The following is a 21,059-nucleotide window of genomic DNA, read 5'->3' on the forward strand; positions in this document are numbered from 1 at the left end:
TTCAAAGAAAAGAAGTCAGCAGTCTTGAAATATCACCTGAAAAATGAAACGCGGAAGTACATGTACATAAAGATTTAAGTTTGCTGGAAACTGACAATAGTAGATGAAAGCCTGTCCAGCTTCCTGCAGCTGCTTCTCTAAAATACGTGGCTAGTAAAGCCAAGACTTACAGAAGAAATTACATGTGCCCCAGCTGTGACCAGACCTTCAGTGAGTAAAGTTCTTATTGGGCAAGATTCTTGTTGCTATAGCTGTCATGCCCTCCCCCCATCCATGCTGCCTGCAGCAAGGGTTATTTCAGAACCTCAGCAAGCAGAAAACAATGCCTTTTGACTTTTTTCCCCATTTCATCTTATTCTAGTTCTTATAGTCTTTTGGCCTTTCCTTGACCCAGCTAAGCTCATTGGAGAAGACCAGCCTCACCTGATAGCAACTGTCAAAGCATTTTGCTCCTCTCTGCTTTCTTCATAAAAATTAATCTAGACTGTAAATCACTGGCTTGTCTTGTTAAAAACCCAGGCAGCTCTTCTAGATGCTCGCTGGGACAAGCACAAAGTACAAGGGAGTTATGTTACAAGGGATCCCTACCTGTTACTAGGGATTTCCTCACGTCAACAATCAATATTAGAAAGAGAGATAATGATAGCATCGAATCTGAAGTGCCATTTACTGTACATCAGATACAAATATAGTTAAATACAAGCTTTCCTTTCCTCCTACCTTTTCCTTCTATCTACCTTTCTCTTCTTGGGTGGTTTTTTTCCCAATATATACTTCCTGTCTTCTTTTTCTTCTCTTGCATTTCTAATGCTTTCTGCAGTTCACTCTTTCCTGTAAAGTTGGTCTGCTCTCCTCTTTCACAGTCCTGTCAATCTTTTGTTTTCCATTTGACAGTTTCCACTCTTAGCCCAGTCTTCTTGTTCACTTGTGAGGGAAAGCCTTATGAGGAGCAGCTGAGGTCGCTTGGCTTGTTTAGCCTGGAGAAGAGGAGACTGAGGAGAGACCTCATAGCAGTCTACAACTTCCTCATGAGGGGAAGAGGAGGGGCAGGCACTGATCTCTTCTCTGTGGTGACCAGTGACAGGACCTGAGGGAATGTGTTGGGGCAGTTCAAGCTGTATATCAGGAAGAGATTCTTCACACAGAGAGTGTTTGAGCACTGGAACAGGCTCCCCAGGGATGTGGTCACAGCACCTAGCCTGACAGAGTTCAAGAGGTATTTGCACAGTGCTCTTACACGCATGGTGTGATTATTGGAGGTGGTCCTGTGCAGGGTCAGGAGTTGGACTCCATGATTCTTGTGGGTCCTTTGAACTCAGGATATTCTATGATTATGTAATTCTAGGACTTGCTTCCTGGCAGGTATGTTGTGTGCATTCAGAGATGAGAAGTCCTTTGGTGCACCTATTTTTGATTTTGCTCTGCTAAACCAGCTAGTTGGTGTTGGCAGCAATCTATGATTTAGTTGCAGGGTGTTTCTTCTGTCTGCAAAATCTAGGGAGAGAGCTAATGAGCCAAGCAATTGTGACAGCTCAGGCCACAGAAGTCCTGTGGTCCTCCAGGTTTTGTCAATTGTACCATGATCCCACAAGTAAAACTGACCCTGTGGTAGAGGCCAGCACCATTCTTCCCAGAAGCCATTACACTCTTGACTGGCCAGCTAGTGAGTGAGTTATGAGCAGTGCTGGCCACAGTGAGTGCTTTTTAGGGCAAGATGCTGAACGCAGCAGTCTCAGCAGATCGTTTTGGATATATGCTGACATAGCAGAGTTCAGACGATCCAAGAGTCAGTGCTGTACGAGCCTTTTTAAACAAAGGCTGTAACCCAGCAGCACATGCTTGGAAGCAAATTTAAACCAAAGTGTTGAGCCTTTCTGTATTCCCCAGATGACTAAGTTATGTAGCAGCTTGCAGGTAACAGGGAAACTGGTTTTTTTTCCCAGCTGGATCAGATATAACCATGCTCAGAAACTGCAATGAATCTCTCCAGCCACATGCGTCCTTCCAGACTACTGAGTTGGTTCAGTGCTTTGTTCCCTTAAAGAACAAAGCAGCTGGAACAGAAACCTTCCACTGACATCAAAATACCTTGAATCTCAGATGGCTTCACTTTGTCCTCAAGACCAAAATAATGAGAGCATTCCTCTACCTATTGCCTCACTCCCACAACATCCACTCTCCTGTACTTATGAAAATGTACCGTGATATGCAAACAAACATGAACTTTAAAAACAAGCATTCTTTTTGCCTTAAATTCTGGGAAATTCACAAAAGTTATAAAGCAGAACCTTCCGTGAATTCAGGTGCCTCTGAGTATAAAGTCTCACTTACATTTTTCTTTACTAAGGTGGTGCTGTTGCTTTTGATACCACCACCAGTAGTGCAGACACAGTATAGATTTCTAAGACTACTTTCAAAGAACAGATCTTACTAGAAAAGATCATTCAGCTCCCAATTTGTAGGTGATGGTACTTAGTTTCTGCTCCCATGTCATAGCATCGTTAAGGCCAGGGGAGAAGGAAATCATCTGTAGGAGAAGAAGGTACTTTCCCCTCCTCAGCTGAACCACTTTCAGTTACTCTATAATGAAAACAGTCTTGCCAATGATCATGAAAGTAACTGTTTACAATGAAAATCTGTTTGTTTAGGCCTGTCTGACAGAGGTGAAGTGTCTCTCATTTCTGAGGACTTACCTGCAACAGCCCTGAGATTTGCAGAATGAACCTATTGGACTGAAAACTCACAGATTCATTGATGTAATTCTCTAGAGAGGGGCGAAATCTGCTGTGGTTTGCATTCCCAGCCATAATGATTTTAGATGCACTGAGACATGCCCAAATAAAGAATGGACAGGTGGCTAAAATTATAATTGTTCATTTAAGAGAAGTTTTGAGTTGAAAGTAATCTCAGAGCATTTACTGAGTAGACCTAAGTGCGGCCACTCAATGTCTCACACTCCAGCTCCAGCAGAAGAGCACTCCCAACGCTTGAATATATGTGACTGAAATTGCCAAGAGCGATTGGCAAAGATGTATTCAAGTCTTGGCTAGCAAAGAAAAGGGGAAGGGAATTCCCAATGGTTTGCTGTATTTTCTGAATTGACAGGTTTTCTCTGATATTGAATTTCAGACCATCTTTTAACACCAAACTTTTTGATCTTGCTGGAGAAAGACCCCCTGAACCTCATATGATCTGCTGCTAGGCTGGAATCTACCACACAAGAGCTCCTTCACTTTAACCAGATTATGCTGAAGGAGAAAGGTTGCATTTGAAGGTATTTGAATGCATTTTCCCTAATATTAAACAGAGCTCTGTGTGTAACAGAGCAGCCCCATTTACATTATTTGTTTTCTGGCTCATTTCTACACATATAGTATTCCCAGCAGAGTTTTTCCATCTGAAAATTAGAGGCTCAGACTAATGTATTTTATAAATTGATTTTTTGTGTCCCTGAAGTTTTAGATTTTTTTTCATTAAAAACTCCAATATTTTGGTGTTAAACTGTATTTCTTTTGTAAACCTTTAGAGCAGCAGCTGTGCTTACTGCCAGCATGACACAATGCAAAAACATATTGTTCCTTACAAAAAAGAGAGGAAGATTTTAAAAAGTGTGGGAAGGAAAGAGAGAGGCCAGGACCTCTTCTCTCTGGTCAGGAACAGACCATCCTAGGACTCCTTCTGAGCCCTGTAGGGTGCTGGCAGGAAAGAATTTGTAGCCACAGGGACATGTTATCCAGAACCAAGGGTTGAACCTAATTGTAAGCAGATTTTGCCCACCTTTTTTTGGATGAATGATGGCCCACTGGCATGTGACCTGGCTTGGCAATTTCCCTGCAGTGTCCAGGCTGCCATAAGGAGATACGTAATGTCTAGAGTGATAGGAAACTCTTTAGTGCAGATGGTACAGAGCTGCCTCATAAAATGACTCACTATGAATCCTCACAGAAGTCTCAGCTATAAAAATGATAATGGAAAAAGCACAAGAAAATGCACAAAGTCTTAAGAACAATTTGTTCCATCTCACGTCTTCTATTTGATGTACAAAAAAGACATACTCTGCAACCAAACCATCAACTTCTTCCCCTATATTGCTTTTGACTGGCCAGGCAAAATCAACAGGACAAGGCACAAGAATTGTGGAAGTGGAGGGAGCTCTTGGAGAAGGTAATGTGACAGCTTGCAATGTTTTGGCCATTCCTTAGGGAAGAGAACTGACTTCTTGGGAAATGCTATGTGCACACAAGCTCTCCTCTCCTCTTTTCACTTCTCTAGTCCTTCTAAGAGCAGGAGGAAACATTGAATTAGTAAAAAATTATACCTGCATTTTTTCTCAAGAGAACCACTGAGTTTTAATTGAGAAATAGACTCCAAACCTCAGTGGGTGGATTTTTTCCTGTATTCCCTGAATGTATTTTAGAAAACTGCCATTGAAGCCACATTTTCAATTCTTTCCTTCTTTCCTTTCAATTCTCAAATATTTTCACTTGCTTTTCAGTATAGTTTGTTGAGCTTTTTGTAGAGTTTATCCCTCATTTAAAGGAATATCTCTGCAGCATTCCAGAATTGCCTGTGACTTTTATTCGATTTACTGTGTTCAGTAGGGACTAAAGATCAGAAGTAACAAAAGAGTCTGTGAAGAGGGGAGCATGGAATGGGGTTTTACCCTCTCTCCTCTTTCCACTATGGGAGATAGTATCAGAACACTAAGTAAAAACATACAAATCATTTTGAAAGACAAAGTGTTATCTGCTTGCAGGTTGCATCTGCTGTTGTGATGGTGATATAGGGCACTCTATATTCTTACTCCATAGTTGCTATGTCAGCATTTTAATGGGGTTTAGCAGCAAATCCTCTAATTTCTCCCACTTACCTCACTTAGCTTGGATTTGTGGAGCAGTTCCTATGAAAAAAACCCAGAATTTTTGGTAGGAAATTAATCCCAAAGTTCAGCTCCATGAACTCACAAAGCTCTCACCAGTCTCTTGAAGGGGAAGCAAATGTTTGGTCCTCTGGGCAGCTGCAAACCGTACAAGTACTCAGGACACTTTGTCCGAGGAATCACAATAAATCAAACCACAACTGCTTGATCCTGGGTAGAGTGTGAGTGGAAGGGTTTTGACACAAATTGTCCTGTGAACAGGTATGCACACCTGCTGCACTGCTTCCCTTCCTCCACTTCCCTTACCTTGCCTGCCATACCTTCTACTGGCCATCTCTATGCAAGAGCATGTATCACCACAGAGGTGTAATTTAACTGTCTTCCAAGGACCACTAAACAACTCTTCTTTCCTAGTCAGCTAACTCATTCTGCAAACACGGTAGATGTTAGCCTCAAGACAAAAAAGTTATCTTCTCAAAGCAAAGAATCATTCTTAAGTTCCTTCAGCTAATCCCTCTCTGTCTGTATTGTCTGTGATTTTCTAACTGTGCACACATACTTCTAAACCAACCAGATGTTCCCAGACAATTCATTCTGGATTTCTGATTCCAGATCATCTGTGAAGAGCCTTCTGTAGAGCTATTCCAGCTGGCCACTGGGTAAGGCACTGCTCTCACTCCATGCAGACAAGTGCAAACGGAGAAAAAGAACCAGTATCTGCAACTTTTCTTGACAGATGCTATCTGCTTGCCATCTGATGCATACACTGAATTTGTGCCAGCTGAAGTGTCTTTTTGGCCATAGGGTCGTAGTGGGATGAGACAGTAAAAATGCTGAGATCTAAGCAAATTGATAATGACCCTCTTTGCTCTGTGAGACTCATTCTGGGTACTCGTTGACAGGTTTCAGACAGAGCCCTAACTGCCTGCAGTGAAGCAAATGAGACAAGGGCTTTGGGGGGAGGGAAATTAAACATAGTAATCTGTGGGGAAACAGGGTAATGTATGCAAGGGGCTCAGCTGTAACAACTGGAATTCAAACAAAATTATCTCTCAGTAGTAATATTACATTCTCTTTTTGAACACTCTGGAGAAATACTTGTCTGGTACATCCAGATTTAGGCTTCATATTGACTTTCAAAGTTGTGATCTGTGCTGGGTGGGATCATCCTCCAAAGAGTGCAGAACATTTGCAGAGTAGCACAAGGGGACAGCAAAGAGTTTCTTTTTTGAAGATGCTGCCTCTTTTTGCCACCACAGCACTGATTTGTAAGCACATCTTCGACTTAACATCCAATATTTCCCCTTGAAATTCAGATGAGGTTCTCCCAAATTTCAGACTGAGACTCACAGCAATCTTGAGATCCACACTATACAAGAAATCATTTATTTGTAAAAAGGAAATTAATTCTGCACTTGTGTTGGTATGCAGTACATGTGCTACTCTGCATTTGCACCACACTGCATAACACTTTATATGCAGGCTGTAAAAGGTTGACTCAGAGAGGTTAGGGGGAGAAAAGTCAGAAACATAACCCTGAATGTTTCTCTGCCATGCTATAAATTATTTTCTGTCTGTATAAACAATTTAATTTTAGAACCAGGCCCCAGGAATGCGGACATGTGATGAAAATATATAATTCAATTTGAAGCTGAATATTTAGTGATAAAAGTACTGCAAGGAATAATATTTAAAGAAGGATTACATTCTTCGATACTTCAATTGCTTAATTTCTCCTGTCAAAGTAAACAAACACACTTTGTCATTTAACTCACTACATCAGAAATTATGTGTGATGAGTTTTCCTAAGTATTTCTTTCTATACACACATGTACTCACACAATTTAAAATGCCATAATGTTATTTGTAATTTTGTTTCAGATTCGTTAAACTCCAAGATCACTAACTTTCAGAGTGAAAAAAAAATCATAGAATATGTGAGATATTAGTTAGATTTGCTAATTAGTTCTGCAGAATCCTGCTAGCATTCAAAATTCTTTTATATGTATGGCTTTATATGAGGTTAGAATACTTTGGCAATAATAAATTTGGAACTAAATTACATGATAGACTTTTTGTACTGTCCTGTAAAAATTCTCCTTTTTTTTGAATACTCTGTAAAAGCAATGAACTACAGAAATGGCTCATAAGCTGCATTTTGCTGGGTGGACAAAAGTCACTGAACGAATTACAGTGAATTTCCTGCATTGCATTCCTACAAACTGTCTAAGGAAATCAGGGTGAGTAATGGCGCAGAGCTGTTCTCTTTAATGTGCTTCATTTCAAGTCCAGACTTGGTCTCATTTGACATGGATGCAAGCTGCAAAGTTTGGATTCAGGTTTTTTAATGAGCATTTTGAAAGTTCAGAAGTGTGTATAAATAAGTTGTTGGGTTTTTGCCCCAGATGGTAACATGGGAAGGCTCCTGCTGTGAGGTTTGGATCAAATCTGGAGCTTTGGTTTAGTTCTATTTTTGTTTCTAATGTACCGAGTTCACAGTGTTCACAGCCTGCCATAAACCCCGCCTGTTAAACATGCGCATTGTTAAAACATGCAGAAGACTTGGCTCAAATTGTGCGTCGCCTTATGGAAGCCAACAGAACTGTGGGCTGGAAGGAACCCCTAGCTGCAGTATATGACCACAGTGAACACCTGGACTTGATGGAAGTGGCAAAATAAATGATATTTTCATAGAAACCATGTCTGAGAATTGCTTAAACACTCAAGGCTCTAGCTCAGGTCTCTGAAATGCTTTTGGTGCACTGAGGGTCTGTCTCAAGCACTGTTCAGTTTTAGAAAGAATTGGTGGTTTTGACCATGTTGTTTATGAAGCAACAGTACTTTTACAACTGAAAGTAAGGTTTGCTCTTGAATTATCAATGAAATATGGTTAGTTTTTCCAACTGCTTTGTGTGCTCCATCCGCTGGCACTATGACTGGAATCAGGAGATGTTTGCAGCAGCTGCTCCACAGCACTATTGCAGAAGTGCATTTTCTGACCACTCACATGTGGAGTTTTGAACTCCTTGGCTCCCAACAGACCTGTCCATGAAAACCCCCTTTTGCAAGCAGCTTCTTTCCATTTATTACCTGTAACTCCTTTGCTCCCCTACCCTCCTTCTGCACACGAGGAAGTGAGGGCATGGAAAGATAAATGAGAAGCAAAAGTTTTGGGGAAAATTTGTGGCCTGACAGGGAGTCCTCTCTCTCATGTGTCGTTGTTTCACTTTGGAAACCAGGATGCCTTTAATGATGACCGTGTAAACTGATGTATGCTTCACACAGACCATGATTAGGTTATTTTGATTCCCTGGTAGAAGCTATGCTGTACGCCATATCTACCAGCACTGGCTTCCTTATTTGTATTGTGCTGATAAAGCATTGCATGGGCTACCCTTAGTGCACCAAACTGAGAAGGGCTTTGTGTGTCAGCTATGGGGAGTTGGCCTGGGGGAGAATGTATTGAGAAAAGTCAGAAATAAAGTATCTTTTCTTTTCCCTACCATGCCATAAGATCAACTTTTTTTTTTCTGTATAAACAATTTCATTTTAGAACCTAGCCCCAGGAATGTAGACCTGTGATGAAAATATATAATTTAATTTGAAGTTGAACATTTGGTGATAAAAGTATTACCAGGAATAATATTTAAAGAAGGATTACATTCTTGTGTACCTTAGTTGCTTTCTTCCTCTGACATAATAAAGGCTCTGTGTACATTTCACCCCAAACACCTCAGCTGATACTTGATGAAGTTCCTGAAATGGCTACCACATTATTGCCTTTACATAACATAAATGCAAAACTTTAAGATTTGTAGCCTCCTCTGTCATGCAGGATCCAGAAACCTGTGGGCTTTGACAGGGTGGTAGCTCTACACTAATTTGGGAGGTAATTGTTGACAACTGTGAAGTCTATTTCATCTGAGTAGAAGTGCTTATTTCCTTTGTGGAAATAAGTAAAGAATCTCAGCCATACCATAAATATTTTAAACCCGCTAAGATTCATGTGAATGACAGTTGGAGATGGTTATGTGTGAACCATGTGTGGTTAAGGAGACTTCTGAGAGTATCGGTAGCTTGTGCATTGTGCAAATCACTGAGTGGGAGGAATGTAAAGAACTCTGCATTTACCCTCACCATAGATTAGTGATCATCTGGACTTGTGGTGAACATAGGCAAGGGACCTGGATCATGTGCTTTTGTGTTCCCAGTGTCAGCCTACACTCATCAGCACCTCAGCAAAGGAAGATGCCTCAGGGCTGTGGCAGTTCTGACAAATCAGAGCGGCCCAGATGTTTTCCAGTCTTTGCAGAGGAACTGGCCTGGAACCCCCATGCCTTGACCATGTTGGAAGCCTGGGACAGACTTGCACTCCCACCCCTCCTGAATTGCACCCAGGGCATCTTGGCAAAGGCTGAAAAACTGGAAAAACTTAGCAAAATCTCTCTATGGAGTAGTCTTGCACATGATTATAAGTTATCAAGGGCTTATGGAAAAGTCATTCAGATCTGTGTCTTTTCTGCCTCCTTATTGGGATGACTGAAAAAAGTAATTCTAAGAACTTGATATGCTCACTTTTAGTAAAAGACACATTTTTGCAATACTACCAGAATGCCAGACTTGGACTTCTCTGATATTTGGGTCCTGGCATGCAGTCTTTTTGACATAAAATATACTCATCCCAAAACCTGAGTGAACCTCTGAGATTTTGAAGTTGCAACCATAGCAAACATAACTTTGAGAGGGGGGAAAGTGTTCTGTCAGTGTCATTTCAGCTCTAAATGATGCAATCTACTTCTCTTACGTACACAGTTCTTTTTGGTCTCAAAACAGACCAGGTAATGTCAAAGAATTCCAGTGGACTATTTCAGTGATAAAAGAGAATCAAGTTTAATACATCACTACTTTCAAAAATACCATGGCAGAATGGCCTTCAAAGAAAGTGTCGTTCTGTAGAAAACAGTCAGCACAGCTGCAATATCAACTCTCTTTCCTGACATACTGAGGTACTGCGAAAGTCTTCAGAAGTGGGAGGTGTTTACTTTTCAGAACAGTTTGAATTATTTCTATATTAGGTTTTATTGGATCTGTACATGGCTATTTTATGGCTCTTTAATATTTATGATGTATTTATTATCATTCCTACATTTCCCTCGCAGCTCTACTGAAGTGGGACTATCTAAAGATTGTGGAGCTAGTTGTTATTGTACCTTTAATTTACAGCCACTCCATATTTTACATTTGAAGAGTTCAACGGCATGACTGACATTAATTAAGTCTCACCATGTCCGTCTAAATTCCTAGTCCTATATAAAATGCATTTTAAGTAGAGGTAAACCAAGTTGAGGAGCAGCGTGGGCCACAAAGCAGGTTTATGAGAGGGCCTGGGAAGAAACATGCCAATGGAGATCCCTGTTTCCAACACCAAACTTTGGTGTTGGAAAATTATGTCTCTAAGGAGATCAAAGCCTTGCTCCATTGCTTAGACAATTGCCATTCAAAATTAGAGGCGTCATAGTAAAATCCAGACACTTCTTGGTGAGAAGTGTTGGCTAGCATCAGAATAATTTCATTTCTCAGAACCAGGTCCAGCCTAAGTGAGAAGACAGTGATGGGCTTGTGTGAGGGAAGAGGTTGCATATAGTGCACAGCAGCTCTAGTGTTCCCTCAGCTGCTGCTCTGAATATCTCAGCATAGGTCTGGCATCCATACTTGCTTGTGGGAAGATATTCATGCCATGAGTCCTGTCTTGGAGGGCCCCCATGGCTAGAGTCCTCCACGTGCTCGTCACTTGCTGTCTTCCTTCCTGTTCACCAACTTTGATTCTCCCCTGAGAGTCCTGTTGCCATCTAATTTTAGTTCAAATATTTTTTTGCTGAATCAAATAGCAACATTTTCCTCCTTTCTTTCTGCCCTAATAATTCTCCATCTTCTTTTAATAGAAATAACTCATGCTAAGACGATGACATCACAGGAAAAAACAGAGAGGGATCTCAGGAGGTCATCTACTTCAACCTCAGCTTACAGTTTTCTTGAGTCTCTTGTGTTCAGTTAATAGTGCTAAACCCTAACTCTGTTTGCAGGTGTTAAAATAACAGAGTACTAAAGAGCACTGAAAAACAATGGTGTCTTTACACCACTTCAGCTTACTTCCATAGTGCGCTGATTTGGGCTGAGGTAATTTTCTTCACAGTGCCTACTATGGGGCACTAGTATTTTGGATTTGTTCTGAAAACGGGGTTGATAATATAGAAATATTTTTGGTGTTACTGAGCAGTGCTTACACAGAGCCAAGACCTTTTCTGCTTTCCCTGTTGCCACGCTGGCGAGGAAGCTGGGGGTACATGGGAGGCTGGGAGGAGACACAGCCTGGACAGGTGACCCAAACTGACCAAAACATTTTGCTTAAATTCACATTTAAATGATTGATTGTTTGATGATTAATTGGTTTTGGGTGGTTGGTTTTTTTTGTTGCTGGGTTTTTTTTTGTTTGTTTGTTTTTTGCCAGTGTTTGAAAACAAGGTTGGCTGGAACCTGTCTATGTCATTATGTGAAATTCTGTATTGACATCAACTTTTATGACTCTCTGTGAACTGGATCTCAAACTCATTAAAGACTTGCTTTCTTTCATGGCATCTGTGTGGACACTATGCCTGATTATAACAGAGGTATTTGCTGGCCTTCAGTGACCTATCCATAGAAATCTGGAAAACTGGCAGAGGCCTTGAATGCTATGTAAAGCCTGAACTTGACATGATGAAGGGAAAAGATTTTCCTAGCACAGCAGTACTGCTTCCAGGGTGGCAGCTTTCTTGTGTGGCTGTGGATGCTGGAGAGAGTGACCCTTACTCCTCTTTCTTTCCTGTCCTGCATTTTTCTTGAGTGATGTGTTTCTATATTAAAGAGCTACTTTTTTCCTGTAATGGTTATGCTACATAGATGAGTGGCTCTGTGGCACCTGTAGGTCACAATGTCACATAGCTGGTGCTTGGATGCTATTTTCATATCCGAGGGAAAATTCACCTCCTCACTGATAAATCAAACTGATAAACCAAAGGAGTGCTTTATAATTAGATAATATATAAAGGATATTATGGTTTTAAGCAGTTAATAGTATTTCTTTGTGAAACTTGTAACTGTATTTGCATTATCTTCCTTCTAAACTTTTCCTCTTTTCTGAACTCTCACAAGTCGTGCCAAAACACAGATCCAAAACTAAGCTGCGCTCCAAGTTCAGACTCCTCAAGTTTTTCACCCTGTCAGTAGTTTTTAGGCTACTGTAAACAAAGCACTGTAAACAAAGTTGTTCTTAGAAATATCATCATCATCATGACTGGGCTTCGCAAACGAAGATTTGGGAAGGGCTCTACCCGCATTTGTTACAAGCACGCTGGTGGCTAAAACGCCAATATGAGACAGGAATGTCCAGCTGCAAAAGGCACAGCAGAAAGACTCCTTAGGTGGTATATTCGGCAAGGCACGATTCTTTCTGCGTTGTCTTTTCTCCTCAAGGGTGATCCTGTGTGCTTTCTCAAAGGCATCAGCAGCGTTATAGATTATGCGTCTCCAGACCTCCCGATCAGAGGCCAGAGTAGACCAGTTATGTTGATCAATATGGCCAAGGCTGAGATGTTGTTTCAGGGAGTCCTTGTATCTCCTCTTCGGGGCTCCTCTCATGCGGCAGCCAGTGGCAAGTTCACCATAAAGCAAGATCTTAGGGAGGCTGTGGTTCTTCATCCTTGAGACGTGTCCTGCCCATCGCAGCTGTGTTCTCAGCAATATGGCCTCAATACTTGTGACAGCTGCTTGTTCTAGAACAGACGTATTAGTCATGTAATCTGACCAGTGGATGTTTAGGATTGTACGGAGACAGCGTTGATGGAAGTGTTCTAGAAGCCGCAAGTGGTGTCTGTAGACGACCCATGATTCAGATCCATATAAGAGAGTAGACAGCACTGTGGCTCTGTAAACACTGATCTTGGTGCTTTTCTTCAAGTGTTTATTACACCGTATTATTTTATGGAGTTTCCTGAAAGCACTATAGGTCTTTGCTAACCTGTTGTCTATCTCCCTGTCAATCTTACCATCCGAGGAGATGAAGCTACCTAGGTAATTAAACTGCTGGACTGATTTGAGCTCTGATTGGCCAATGGTGATATGGGGATGATGGGGGACTTCCTGAGGTGCCGGTTTATAGAGATCTTCTGTCTTCTTTAAGCTGACTTCCAGCCCAAAGAGCTCAGCAGCATCTGCAAAGCAGGATGTTAAACACTGCAGAGCTACTTCTGTGTGTGCAACGAGGGCGGCGTCATCAGCATAAAGCAGCTCCCGGACAAGATGGTTTAAGGTCTTGGTGTGGGCCTTCAGTCGCCTTAGGTTGAAAAAGCTTCCATCAGTATGATATCGAATGTAGGTACCATCCTGATCCTCGAGGTCTGCCGTGGCCCTTTGGAGCATCAAGCTGAAAAAGATTGTGAATAGGGTTGGTGCAAGAACGCAGCCTTGTTTCACACCATTAGTTATTAGAAAGGGCTCAGAAAGTGCGTTGCCATATCTGACTTGGCCGTGCTGATCCTCATGGAGTGAGATGATCATTTTGAGGAACTTGGGGGGACAACCTAAGCGTTCCAAAATCTGCCACAGACCTTTTCTGCTCACAGTATCGAAAGCCTTGGTGAGGTCAACAAAGGTTACATAGAGACCTTTGTTCTGTTCTCTACACTTCTCTTGCAGTTGTCTGAGAACAAATACCATGTCTGTGGTACTCCTGTTGGCTCTGAAACCACACTGGCTTTCAGATAGAATTCCTTCTGCTATAGTGGGTATTAGTCTGTTCAAGAGTATTCTTGCCAGGATTTTGCCAGCAATGGAGAGCAGAGTAATACCACAGTAATTTGAACAGTCTGATTTAGTTCCTTTCTTCTTATATAAGGTGATGATGACTGCATCTCGAAGGTCTGATGGTAGTTTGCCTAGTTCCCAACAGCGTACCTTAGAAATATAATGGCTTGATAAAAGCATATAGTTTCAGAATCACTGAACAAAATATTCATCAGAAGGGATCTCCTGCTATTGCTCCCCATATGAGGTCAATATATCACTTTAACTACAGTGCTTTTACCCTCTGTTTATCATCTCTTCTAAAGCCATGTGGAATACTCATCTTCTCTAATCCTTGTCTCTAGTATTTCGAAAGTACTTTACAATCTTGGAATAATGGACTTTAATGCCTTGCAGCAGCTGAGCTGGTAGCATATATGATACCTTAAATGTAGCAATCAAAGGAGCATGCAAGATTTTGGTATTTCCGCTGACTTGCAGATGTGCAGTATCCAGGTCCAAAAACTGTAATGTCAAGTTTAGACTAAAAGTGTTTAAAACAAAATAGTGTCTCGCTGCTCTGTGTCAACACCACTATAATGTGAGAGGATATTCTCTGATAGAGAGAGCACCAATATTAAATATCCGTTATCTGAGCCCTACAGTAATTTCTTTTTTGTATGTGCGTCCATGAATAACCTTGCTCAAGATTTATGTAACAGAGTGTATTGTTTTATTAATCCAGAACATGTGGTATTCTCCAGGTGCTAAGCTTTGATCTCCTTGCCCTTCTATGTATTAAGTTTTCTGGTTCTCATTGACACTGATGCTCTTGATTTAAGGTAATCCTCTTACTGTCGGGGACAGGAAAAAGTGCAAGTGAACTCTGCAGTGAACCTGGAATCTTGTTCCTTTCTTTCGTCTCAGTTCTGATTGAATCTCCACTAAATTCAGTTCAGCGGAATCCAGTCACTGCTTTTAGGAGTAAAAGTATATCTTTCTGCAACATTTTATGGCATGGAATGTCGTTTATGGCACATTACATTACAGTTTGAAATGCTAGCATTCACTAACAAGGGGAGCTGTGGTTTTATATTAAAGCAACTAAGCAGTGTAAAAAACCCCTAGAAATCCAAGAAGGCAGTTTTCCATGTCCTGTGGCTGGTAACAGAGGAAAAGAGTAAGAGTGTGAGTACATGTGCAGTGGAAAGCCTGGGACAGGGAACAGGAGAATGGGACAGGGAAAAATCTGCTGAAGCAAGGCTCCTTCCAAATGTCTGCCAGCACATAAACTGCATGTAAGAGATCAGGCTGACAGTACCACTCAGTTAACCTCTGAGGTATCATCTGAGGAGCAGCTGCTTAAGCTCAAGGTTTCTGTTGCAGCTGGCACTGATTCCCCATCTCTCACCTCTGCTCCACTGTTTTTCTCACCTGCCTTGACAGTTTATTTCACAGACGTATGCTGACTTGAGGCAACCTGGTTCTGGGAATGGGAGTTGCTGTGACGGAGTTGGTGTGATGGGCTCATGCAGATCAGATCAAGTGTGGAGCCAGTTCCCCACTCCCCCTCAGCCCACACACATGCCTGACATGATACCAGAGAGGTCTACAACAGTCTGCAAACATGGGCTTGTGTTCAGGGCCAATGGGGTGGTCATTGAGGAATACTATGTGCTCTGAAATCAGAGATCGTGCGATGGGTAGGGACATTCACTAAAATATCTACATCACTTGAGATTTTACTGGGAATAGGGCATGGACTCCATGTAGAAGTCCAGGACAGTAGAGTTCAAAGAGATAATCTAGTTCACTCCCATGTCTCAGTCCAGCACTCCTATGCCAACATCTTTTTTTTTTTTTTTTTTTTAGGTGTCTTTCTACTATGTTCTTAGCAAGCTCTCCTATTGAGTATAACTCATTCTGCTCAAACAAGACTTCCCAGTGTTTTTTTTGCTATTGCCATTAAAAAGTTTCTTCTAACATTTAACCTCTGATTTTGATTTCCTGTAATATAAAAGCAATTGAACAAATATCACAGAGCAGGTCAGACATCTGTGTATTTATCTGAATTTGTCTTCTGAATTTGATGTTTATGGATCAACAAGAGAGATTGCAAGCCTTAAAACAGCCCCTGTATGGTCCACTGAGGTGTTTCTGGACTGTTGCATAGCTTTCCTCACACAATATGCACCAGTCGGAAACAGTTATCTGAGGAAAATCAAATCTCTCACAAACATTGACTGACTAGGTGAATGTCTTAGAAGTTAAGGGAGAAGAGAGTGATATAAGACTGCTAGACTTTTTTTCCAAAATCAGTGTATTAAAAATGTCTAAAAGGCTATGTTACTTTTTTATTTTTTGGGGGTATTCTATATACTGAAAGAAATATGATCTTCACTCAGATTTCTCTTTCAACTTTTTCTTTTTTTTTTCACTTAATATGCAAAATAAAGTTTACGCCTTTGTTTGCATTTTGGTTAAAAAGGAATTCTTCTTACTCAGTCTTACTAGAGGTGTTAAAAATGAGTTTTTAGGAGTGATGACTCAGGCAGACCTCTGACATGTGGAGAAGAGTGAATCTTCCATCTTACAGTGATAGAAGATGCCACTTGAAGCTGGCCAGCACTGGAGAGAAGGCACGGGGTTAGATGACCAGTGCGTTTGCAGTTCCTTATTACCAGCCTAGTGTCAAGAAGAGGGGTATTTATCACAGCAATTGCTCTGAAAGTGACAGTCAAGTCTAGCGGTATGCAGTTCTGATTCTGCCCAATACTTTTAACATAACTCTATTCTCTGAGTTTGTGTCTTTTAGTGTGGGCTGTAATGTCCAAATAGGGGGTTCCTTCCACTGCTCAAAACTACCAAGGAGTTGTAAGCAGTCACATACGCAGATGTCCCTACTGGCATAGCAGCTGGGTGTGTCACACTTTTGGGGTATTAATGACAGTATTCACAGGGTATTCACAGAGTACTTGCATGAAGCTGATGGGGGCTGGACTTTGTCCCAGTACTGCAGGGGGTGACAGTGGGTAGGGGAAAGGGGCAATTTGGCCAGTCCTTACCAGACCATCTGTTACTGTCAGTGGTTGGAGGTAGGCAGTCCAGGGTGATTCACTGCCTTACAAAGGAGTCACTGAAAGCACTTTGGGTAATTTACCCTGCAGAGGTGTCTCTTTTTCCATTGACTACCAAAGGAGCTCAGGTGACTGGACCAGCATGTTGATACACTTGCTGATCTGTCAGGTTGAACATGCCTTTCTGAATTGTTAAGACTTTCTGTCCCAGGGCTGGCAGCTGTGCAGAGGTGCCTCCTGCCCCAGACCAAGTGTTGCGCCCGGATGCTCCACCAGCTACCAGCCCTATGCTGTAAAACAGCAACCTAGAATCACTGGGAGCAGAAATATTTGAACACTTCCCAGTGCTCACAGAGGTCAGTTTCTTTGTGTCTCCCATCTCTTGACACTGATGTTCACGCAGTGAATGCTGGTTTAAGAAGAGAAGTTTTAGATATGCTCTGAAATGTAGCTCCTGCCAGAGGGAACTGGGAGCAAAAAAATTTAATCTGAGGAGTCTGGAGGCAGCTGACATAATTTATGGACAGAGAAGAGTATACATAGCTTCAGAAATGTTAGATTTTGTAATACGCAAGGAGGACAGTGTAGTGGAGTGTGTATACATGGAAATAGTACAAATATTTTGCCAGAGTCCTTAGGGTACTGGGAAAAGATTTCCGTTTTACTAGTTGAATTGTCATGAGGGATTTTCAAGGGTCAGGTTCCATATTGCAAGGAGGATATGAAACTTTTAGGCCATTTATTGCATGGACACATAAAGCAAAGATTGTGCATACTTGGAGGTTGTAAAAACAATTGGGTGTTTTATGTTTGAAAAGAGGCTTTGTGTCATGGGCTGTATTGCATCACTGAATCATAATCTCTTGAAAGGCATGATTGAGAAGATGGTGCTGTGCATGCTGAAGGAGTATGGCAGGCTCATTAGAGGATCTACAATGAACCCTCACAACAAGTGGCATAGTAGAAGCTGCACATCATGTGATTTCGTGCAGATTCCAAAATATGAAACTCGGCACTCAGTGAATATGATACACCTTTTTAAAGGGGCCCAGTAAACTGGGGGGGGAAGTAAAAATTCCTGGGAGCCTTCCCTTGTGGTATAACTACAGGGAGTTTCGAATAGAAAATGATTTGTCTCCATGGCATATTCTTACAATCCTTTTGCTTATTCTCTAAGCTTGGAGTCACTTCAGCTTTGTTGTGAGAAAGCAGAACAGCACATGTTCTTTTCTTGCTTCCCGTGCAGGTTGGGAGGGACCCTCTGGAGACATAGGAACACCTAGACAGGCTTTTAGACCCCGAAAAACTTTAAACATTTGTTGTGTGTGGAGTGTTGGTCTAAACATTTGACCATGACTTTGACATGCATGTATGAGGAAAGAGTAAAATATTTCGTGTTTTGTGCTTTTTAACAGATCTAGATTTCCATAAGTTGCTACCAAGATCTTTCCCTTTATCACTATTTATCACTATATCCTTGTGGATGTCTCAAAAGAGATTTTCTTTCTAGGACTTTTTCTATTTTTAAGTGGTAGTCTCAAATGCAGTTTTGGTGCTATCTATGTCTAGGTTAAATGTGATATTTTTTACCTACTACAGCTTAGCAATATACATGACCTTGCATCCTTGCACACACAAACCAGCAAATTGCTATTTCATTTTACAGCCACTCTAACTACATATTAAAATCATCTGGGAAAGGGTTTTCTCATGGTTGATATGATAGACAAAAAATAAATTGCACTGTATTTTATGCTTAATAGGAAGACATATGAGAAACAGTAGCAATCAACAATCTGTATGCTACTCTAAAATATTAAAAAAATGTTAACTAATGATATCCAGATGAGAAACTGCATACAATGTTTCAGCCTTTTCCTCTAATTTTCTATTTTATGGCAACAGTGAAGGAAACTTTATATTTTCTTTCATTCTTTTCATGGAAAATCGTAGTATTTCTTTAAAACTGCTCATGCCACAGGGCAAACCAGCAAGTAATGATGCTTTGTGAAGCCAGAGACATGTCTGTTGTTCTGCTTCATGGTCACCAAGTACATTTTTCAGTTAAGAAAGGAGCTATTTCCTTGAGAAATTCTAGAGACATACAGTGAGATTCCTCAGGCTGATAAAGAGTGATATGAGGAGTGAAGAGGCTAAATACAAATGTTTAACTCATCTGCCCTGTACTTCTATTAGTCCTATTAGTCTTGGATTTCCTTCATTACTCAGTCTGCAGCTTAAGCTACGTTGACATCTTTTTTCTTTCTTTTCTTTGCTGCAGCAAAACCTTTTCCAGTGTTTACACTTTTCTTATCCTTGCCTGTGGATGAGTTGTCCTCTATCAAAGATTCAGCTAATCCAGGTGTTATTTTGGGAAATATTTTACTTATTCTTCTTTCCAGGCCATAGCAGAGACTAAGATGATTTATTGCTGTCAGTAACAACCTGAATTGGTAAGCATGTTCCCAGAGTTTGTAAGAAGGGGAAATCATGTGGGGAAGAAGAAAAGTAGCAAATCTTACCTTTGGCCACGTTTCCTTGTCAAAGCCTATTTCTTTAGGTTCTGGACACTTAGTCTGCATTCTATACAATGCTACAGGGTCCTTTATTAGATTCTTAGGTGTTCCCTGAAGGCTGACATTGTAAAGAGAAGAGAAGATCAAAACCCCAACAATTTAGAACAAGTTCATGTTGAAGTGTGGTTCTGGTCAGAAAAAGGGACTGTAAAACTAACACCTTTTGACTCAACAGGCTCTACTCACATTAAATTGTATAAACTTCTTTTATCAACAAAAATATGTTTTTACTGTATTTTTAACATCTGATCAGCACAGTGATGCCTGAATGAATTGTATGGCATTGTCTTGGACTTCATGAGCAGTCATGTATTCGTTAACCTCTGCATAATTGTTTGGAACAATGAAACTTCACTGGTTTTACTACGGGGGTATTTGGTTCCAAGGTGTTATTGTTTTGGTAGCTGGCGACCTTCCTGGGCTCAAAAGCTGACAGGTGAGGCTCAGGTAGAAAGAATGCAGTCTAACCGCCAAAGCCCAGAAGGAAAGGACAGATCAGTGAAAACTTAGCTTGAAAATTAAGAGTGTTTGGTATAGAAATCAGTAAGATATGTCAGTATCTTAACATTCATCTAGTCACTGAAGGAGCAGTGCCTAACACAAATGGCCAGTGCCTGATACAAACCGTGGCCTGTGTTCTGCTAAAGCACTCTCTAGGTTACTTGCAGGTTTCAATCTTGCAGATTTCAACATGAGCAGTCATATAATTTCCAATAGACATATTTTTAAGCAGTCCTGTAGGAAATTCAGACCTTCTGAAAGCCTTTCTATTCTGGGCTAAGATGAAATCCTGTTTAGAAATTTCCTTTGGGAAGGGAATAGTAAAAAGGAAATATCCAGCATCAAAGACAGCAGTCAATTTCAGAGTCTCCTAAGGTGTCCTGAGGAACCACCCACTCTAAATGAAGTTTAGACAAACTCTGGAGCATGAAATATTTCCTGCGGCTTCTTGGCTTGCTGTTTGTTTAATGGACCCAGACAGCAGCTTTTCCATGTTTTCTCATCTGGCATTAGTGGTCCAAGTTCCAGGTGTTCCTGGTAGAATTGGTGCCAGAGGCTCTTGTCCTCCTGGGTTGGTGCAGAAGGTTTGGGAGCCCCAAACCTTCTGGTTGAAGGAGAGTAGGATGGTGATAGGGTTTCAGGCAGTGAGTCATAGGAGCCATCATAATGCTTGTCAGATGCCTGAGTACCATTTCCCATATACTTCCTCCCTTGCTTGAGAGCTGAGTTGCTCCTGCCCACTGTAATCCAGGTAGTTCTGCTAATAGCAGGGACCTTTTTTTCTCTCTTTCCTGAAATGGGGAATGAGGGTGCCAGCTACCTCCATGATTCTTTGTGGTGAAGCTATGTACTGCAAGCTAATGGGCAGGACACTTTGCAAGATGATAAAAACCTGACCAATTTCACACTATTTTTTGTGAAAGAATAAGTGATGGTTTCTACCTCCAAATGGGACTGAGATGATGAGTTCACGATCTCTTTCAACAGTAAGATTGTCTTCTGTTGATTACTTTCTCTTCCAGAATATTAAATATCGGTGTCCTAATTTACTTCAGTGCATCAGTAGAAGTGTAAGAAATAGGAGTCACTGCTGTCCTGGCACTGAGACCCTTACTACAGTCTCTGTCACAACTGAGCTTTTTCTTTCTTCACCCTTCATTTTTCATAAGGAAGGGAAAGCCACATTCCTACCCTCCTGTAAACTAA

Source organism: Chiroxiphia lanceolata, chromosome Z (assembly GCF_009829145.1).
Source record: "Chiroxiphia lanceolata isolate bChiLan1 chromosome Z, bChiLan1.pri, whole genome shotgun sequence".
In the NCBI taxonomy this organism is placed as follows: Eukaryota; Metazoa; Chordata; class Aves; order Passeriformes; family Pipridae; genus Chiroxiphia; species Chiroxiphia lanceolata.